A 7,359-nucleotide genomic window follows, 5' to 3' on the forward strand; every position below is an offset into this window, starting at 1 on the left:
ATGAGATTTAAAAAAAAAAAAATACCTGAAATCATACCGTGAATGAAAATTCTCAGACGCCTGGGTGGCTCAGTGGTTGAGCATCTCCCTTTGGCTCAGGTTATGACCCCGGGGTCCTGGGATCGAGTCCTGCATCGGGCTCCCTGCAGGAAGCTGGCTTCTCCCTCTGCCTGTGTCTCTGCCTCTCTCTGTGTGTCTCTCACGAATAAATAAATAAAATCTTTAAAAAAAAAAAAAGGAAAGAAAATTATCTGTGAAAACGTTGACATTTAATTTTACATTTTTGGTTCTGATAATGTAGTTGGTAAGAACTTTTCATTAGCAGAAGTACAGTTTGTTATCAACAACGAGCTACTGATGAGTGCATTGATCCTATAATCCAGGCTTCTTTGGAAATCTGTATATTCTGGTGCAGCCTTTACCATCTCTACAATGGCTTTTGAAACATTCAAATAACATTTCCATTTCAACTGTTTGACTTGACAAAGCCACAAGGTTTGATGCCAGTTCCAAAGAATGAAAAGAGACGAGAAGGCTGGAGAACGGGAGACGTATCTTCCAACTAACACGGTGTAGATTTGGCACCTTCCTCTCTTCTTTACACCAAAGGGAAAAAAGGCCACCAGATATAAGAAGCTTATCACGCACCTCACCCCCGGATACGTATTTAAAGACGTAATTCTGTTTGCCCTGTGATTTGTTTAATGGATAACCCTACCGTTTCACTGCTTTGGAGAAATTACAAGTTTTGCAAGACGTTAGACCCCTCCTAGGCATTAACCAGGACAGTTGGGATTGTAAGTAGCGTGCAGTTTCTCTTTTTACACCCAGCACCCTTTTGTGCTATCAAGGAAAATGATATATCTATTTTTAATGTTTATTAGAAGTATCGTTAACATATGATGTATTAGTTTCAGGCGTACAACATAGGGATTCAGCAGTTTTAAACATTGCGGAATGCCTTCCATGGTAAGTGCAGTCACCACACAAAGTCACTACAATATTACTGACTTCGTTCCCTATGCTGTCCTCTTCATCTCTGTGACTTCTTTGGTTTCTAATGAGGTTTGTACCCTTATTTCCCCTCACCTATTTTGCCTATCCCCTCACCTCCACTCCCTGTAGCAACCACAAGTTTATTTTCTATATTCATTAGTTCCTGCTTGTCTTTAGCTTTCTTTTTTTTTTTTAAGATTTTATTTATTTATTCATGAGAGAGAGAGAGAGAGAGAGAGGCAGAGACACAGAGGGAGAAGCAGGCTCCATGCAGGGAGCCCGACGTGGGACTCGATCCTGGGACCCCAGGATCATGTCCCGGGCCGAAGGCAGGCACCAAACCGCTGAGCCACCCAGGGATCCCCTTGTCTTTAGCTTCCACTTGTAAGTGAAGTTTTATGGTATTCTATGTCTTTCTCTGACTTAGTACACTTAGCATCATACCCTCTGGGTCCACGTTGTTGCAAATAGCAAGATTTCATTCTTTTTTTTTTTTTTAATGGCTGAGTTATATTTCGTTGTACATGTACACCACCACGTCTTATTTATCCATTCATCTATCGATGGACCCAGGTTGCTTTCCTATCTGGGCTGTTGTAAATAATGTTGCAATACATGTAGGGGTGCATATGTATTTTCAAGTTGGTGTGTTCACTTTCTTTGGATAAATACCCAGCAGTAGAATTATTGGGTCATATGGGACTTCTTTTTTAAAGATTTTATTTACTTATTCATGAAAGACACAGAGAGAGGCAGAGACACAGGCAGAGGGAGAAGCAGACTCCCTGTGGGGAGCCCAATGTGGGATTCGATCCCAGGACCCCAGGATCACACTGTGAGCCGGGAGGCAGACGCTCAACCGCTGAGCCACCCAAGCATCCCATGAGGTTTGTAAGTTTGAACACCATGATGGGTGTGGAGACTACTTAAAATTTTTAAAAAATTTTTTTAAAAGTCTATTCAGGTTCTCTACCCATTCTTAATCAGATGATTTGAGGTTTTGGTGTTGTATGAGTTCTTAATATATTTAGGATATTTACCCCTTTTCAGCTATATCGTGACTAAATATCCTCTCCCATTCAGTAGGTTGCTGAATTGCTGCTGAATTTAGTAGGTTTTCATTTTGTTTATGGTTTCCTTCACTGTGCAAAAGTTTTTTAGTTTAACGTAGCCCCAATTATTTATTTTTTGCTTTTGTTTCCCTTACATGGGACATATCCAGGAAAATATTGCTAAGGTCAATGTCCATGAGTACACTGCCTATGTTTTCTTTGAGGAGTCTAATGGCTTCAGGTCTCATATTTAACTCTTTAATCCATCTTGTGTGTATTTTTGTGTCTGGTCTAAGCGGTCCAGTTTCATTCTTTGCCTGTCGCTGTCCAGATTTCCCAGCACCACTTTTGGAGAGACTGTCTTTACTCCCATTGTATATCCTTTTTTTTTTTTTTTTTAAGATTTTATTTATTCATGAGAAACACAGAGAGAGAGAGAGAGAGAGAGAGAGACAGGCAGAGGGAGAAGCAGGCTCCACGCAGGGAACCCGACATGGGACTCGATCCCGGAACTCCAGGATCATGCCCTGGGCCGAAGGCAGGCGCCAAACCACTGAGCCACCCAGAGATCCCCCTCATTGTATATTCTTGCCTTCATTGTCACAGACTGGCCATATAAGTGTGGGTTTATTGGGCTCTGTATCCTATTCCGTTGATCTGTGTATCTGCTTTTCTGTGCCAGTACCATCCTGTTTTGATTATCATAACTTTGTAGTATGGCTTGAAGGCTGGTGTTGCGATTCCTACAGCTTGTCTCTTCTTTCTCAAGATTGCTTTGGCTCCTCAGAGTCTTTTGTGACTTCGTAAGGATTTTGTTGTTATTGTTGTTCAGTAAAAACAATAGATATTTGTAATCACCATTTAAGAAAATTTTTTATTTATTCATGAGAGACACAGACAGAGGCAGAGACATAGGCAGAGGGAGCAGCAGGCTCCCCGCAGGGAGCCCGATGCGGGACTCGATCCCAGGACTCCAGGATCACGCCCTGGGCCAAAGGCAGACACTCAACCACTGAGCCACCCAGGTGTCCCCCTGTAATCACCATTTATGGGAGAATTTGGTTAGGAGGAATTAGCAGCCAGAGTGTTCTTAGTTGTAAGTGACAGAAACCAAAGTGGGTTGCTTTAAGGATAAGAGGAATTCACTAGCATCTGCTCTGTAGCTTGCAGCGTCGCTGGGATGGCTCAGGAGATGAATCGGAGGCTCTGCAGTAGGAGCAATGTCCAAAATGTCACCTCCCGTCCCCTCTGCTGAGCACAGCTCTGCTGCTCCTGATGCCCTGTGTGTGCCAAATGCACCACCAACTCTGCCATCCGTGGATGCCGGAAGGACTCGTGACTCGGATCCAGGTGATTCAGAGGGACAGGTGGCTTGAGGCAAGCGAGTCACGTGCCCTGCTCTGCTTACAAAGGAGAGACTAGGACAGCAAGGGCCGTTTAAGTTTCAGTACGTGGGCTGGGCCTCCCAACAGAGAAGCATCACTTGGGAAACTCGCCAAGTGAGTGAAGGGATTTGGATGCTGACAGCAAAGGAAAACAAATACCACCCACAGAATAGTAGTTGTCCTAATTGTGGACGTAGTCAGGGACTTACCCTACTATTTATGAATCATCCAGATACACAAAAGATGGCCAGTGCCAGGATGTCTTTAACCTTAGTGCTTCCAGGACTGAGAGAAAAGGGAGGAAGGGTCCCCACTAATTTCCTAGACATGGGAGCTGTGTTCCTGAACTCTAGGTTTGAAAATCAGAAAACACTATCACCCAAAAGGCATTTTAGTGCAGTAATTTCCTGGCCTTGCCAGAACAGGTCAAAATTTTCCTATTATATGCTCCAACACACCTGTACCTCTTGTGAAAACGAGTAGGAACGTTTACCAGAAGACATGTCCGAGAATGTTCTCAGCAGCTTTATACAGGGTAGCCCGAAACTGGCACCAGCCCAGATGCCTGTCAACAGGGGGGCTGTGGAGGGGCTCCTGGGCGGCTCAATCCTCTGAGCGTCCAACTCTTGCTTTCGGCTCAGGTTGTGATCTCGGGGCGTGAGATGGGGCCTCACCCTGGGCTCCCTGCTCATCAGGGAGTCTGCTTGGGATCCTCTCCCTTCGCCCCTCCCCTCACTCACATGCACTTTCTCTTTCTCTCTCTCTCTCAATAAATCAATAAAATTAGGGAAAAAACCCAGTAGAGTCGTGAAAATAAGAATAAATTATAATAGGGGCACCTGCATGGCTCAGTTGGGTAAGTGTCTGCCTTTGGCTTAGGTCATGATCCCAGGGTCCTGGGATGGAGTGCCCAGTCGAGCAGGGACTCTGCTTCTCCCTTTCCCGCTGCTTCTCCCTCTCCCTCTGCTTCTCCGTATCCCTCTGCTTCTCCCGTTCCCTCTGCCCACAATCCCGGCCCACCCACCCCCCACACTCTTGCACACGCATATGTTCTCTCTCTCTCACACACTCACTCAATCTATCTTGAGTAAATAACTAAAATCTTTCTTAAAAAAGAATAAATTATGATACAGTCATAGGATATGACTGAGCAATAAAAAAAAGGGGACGAATGCCTGTTACATGTAAAACACGACACACTGTTGAACAAAAGCTGGACAAGCATGCATGCTGCACAATTTGATATATCTAAAGCCTCCAAACGTGCAAAATTAAACAAGGATGACCTATAAATAGGGATGACTTCAGGAAAGCCAGTTATTTAATTTATTTATTCTTTGAAGTAGTCTCCACACCCAACCTGGGGCTTGAACTCACAACCCTGAGATCAGGGTCACATGCTCTACCAACTGAGCCAGGCAGGCGCCCCTTTAAAAAAAAAAAAAATTTGTTTCAAGAGAGCCTGTTATTAACTGGAAAGGGGTTGGAGGGAGCATTCTGGGGTACAAGAATGTTCTATATACTGTTCTTGACGGTAGTTACATGGGTGCATATGTATTCAAATATTTATGTCACTCTACCCTTGAGGTTCACTCACTTTTTTTTTTTTTTTAAGATTTTATTTATTTAGGGGCAGCCCGGGTGGCTCAGTGGTTTAACGCCACCTTCAGCCTGGGGTGTGATCCTGGAGACCCGGGATCGAGTCCCACATCAGGCTCCCTGCATGGAGCCTGCTTCTCCCTCTGCCTGTGTCTCTGCCGATCTCTCGCTCTCTCTCTTTGTGTCTCTCATGAATAAATAAATAAATAAAATATTTAAAAAATAAAACAGGGATCCCTGGGTGGCGCAGCGGTTTAGCGCCTGCCTTTGGCCCAGGGCACGATCCTGGAGACCCGGGATCGAATCCCACGTCGGGCTCCCGGTGCATGGAGCCTGCTTCTCCCTCTGCCTCTGTCTCTGCCTCTCTCTCTCTCTCTCTCTCTCTCTCTCTCTCTCTCTGTGACTATCATAAATAAATAAAAATTAAAAAAATTTTTTTTAAATAAAACAAACCAAAAAAAAAAAGATTTTATTTATATGGGACTCGATCCTAGGTCTCCAGGATCACACCCCGGGCTGAAGGTGGCGCTAAACCGCTGAGCCACCCGGGCTGCCCAAGGTTCACTCACTTTTTGCAGATAACTTAATGTCTGTTCTATATTGATAAAAATAATTATTTTAAAATTTTAATCTCTGCTGGTGGAATTCAGAATGGAGATTACGTCTAAGAGATGGTGACGGCTGGGAAGAGTCATGACAGAGCCTCCTGGGGGTTACGCCTTGATCTGGATGCTTAGACCTGAGTATGTACCTGGATAAAAATCCATCCGGCTGAGCCCCTAAAATTAGCTCTTTTTAACTGTACCTACGCAATACCTCAATTTTTAACAATCATGTGTGTTTGAAGAAAAATATGTTCCCACTTTAGAGCATCGATATAAACGTAGAAATGCAATCCTTTCATAAAGTGAACTCTGCTTGGCATCCTGCTTGGTGTCCGGAGAGCATTTATAGCTACAGCAACACCCTAGTCTTACCAGTGTCGGCGTAATGGGTCCTGCTTGAAATCCAAGATTGTGTTTGTGACCTTGAACCAAGTCCCACCTCTGAGATGCCAGATACCAACCATTCCCTTCACCTTCTCCTCCAAAGCAGCTCCCAGACAGAAGACTCACAGACGAACGAACCTAAACATCCTTTCTCTTCGGACATTATGGTATCGGGGCCTGTGCGGTATCTCTGCGCAGTGTCCCCGACTGTCCGTAAGGAGTGAGAAGCGGCAGCCCCCTCGCCACCTAAGTCCTGTTTGTGTGGGAAGCCCGCCAGCGTGGTTGGTGTGCAAGCATGCAAGCGTGTCTGCGGGCTGCTCTTGCCCCAGGCAAGCCCACGGGACCAGGGGGCACGACTAGGCCCCGTGACCTTCAAAAGTACTTGGAAGGTGTGTTCCTTGACTGTGACTCAAGCACCTCCCGTGTACAAAGCAGAGGCTTTGCTCACACCACTTGTGAGACCTCTGCATGTTTCTTCCTTGCACGGAAGTCATTTGTGCGCCTTGTGCCCAGGAACTTTGTTGGAAGCTGCAGCAGAATGACTGAGTACCGGGCCCAAATCCTGCCAAGGCCGCTTACTTGCTGTGTGACCTTAGTGAAGTGACTGCACCTCCTTGTGCCTCAGGTTCCTTAATGTATAATGAGAATACGATCACTTTCCCCTTAAGGCCTTTGCAAAGATTAATTGAACTAAAATACGTGAGGCACACTTAGGACAGTGTCTTCATACATGGTAGTGGAGAAAACATTGATAAATTATTATTTTTCATAAAATGTGCTTTTTTTTTTCTAACATTGTCTTTATGCCAATGAATTCTCTTTGCTCGTGATAGGGTACTTGCTTATTCACTCACCTGTTGCTGGATGCGGATTATTTCCATCCCTTGGCTATTATAGTGAATAATGTTACTATGACTATTGAGATGTTTGAATCCCCACTTTCGCTTGTTTGGGTTTTATATGTAGGGATGAGATCACTGGATCATACGGTAATTCTATGTTTGATTTTTTTTAGGAACCACTAAACTATTTTCCATGGTGGTTGCACCATCTTGGATTCCCACTAACAGTGCATGAGTTCCAATCTCTCCACATTCTTACCAACACTTGTTGCTTTATTTTTTCTTCAAATGGCCATCCTATTGGGTATGACACAATATCTCATGATGGTTTTGATTTATGTTTCCCTAAGGGCTACTAACGTTGAGCATCTTTTCATGTGCTTATTGGTCACATGTGTATCTTCCATGGAGAAATGTCTGTTTAAGGCCTTTGCCCCCTGGCAGCCCGGGTTGCTCAATGGTTTGGCACCGCCTTCAGCCCAGGGCCTGATCCTGG

General features: G+C 44.7%; 1 long non-coding RNA gene across 1 annotated transcript; it reads left to right on the forward strand.

Annotated features, from left to right (window-relative positions):
- Window positions 1–421: 421 nt before the first annotated feature.
- LOC119870032 lies at window positions 422–7,306 on the forward strand. The gene is made up of 3 exons (XR_005355004.1): window positions 422–797; window positions 912–969; window positions 5,683–7,306. It is a non-coding gene; the product is annotated as an uncharacterized LOC119870032 (long non-coding RNA).
- The last annotated feature ends 53 nt before the right edge of the window (window positions 7,307–7,359 follow it).

The sequence above is a fragment of the Canis lupus genome, chromosome 2, assembly GCF_011100685.1.
Source record: "Canis lupus familiaris isolate Mischka breed German Shepherd chromosome 2, alternate assembly UU_Cfam_GSD_1.0, whole genome shotgun sequence".
Taxonomy (NCBI): Eukaryota; Metazoa; Chordata; class Mammalia; order Carnivora; family Canidae; genus Canis; species Canis lupus.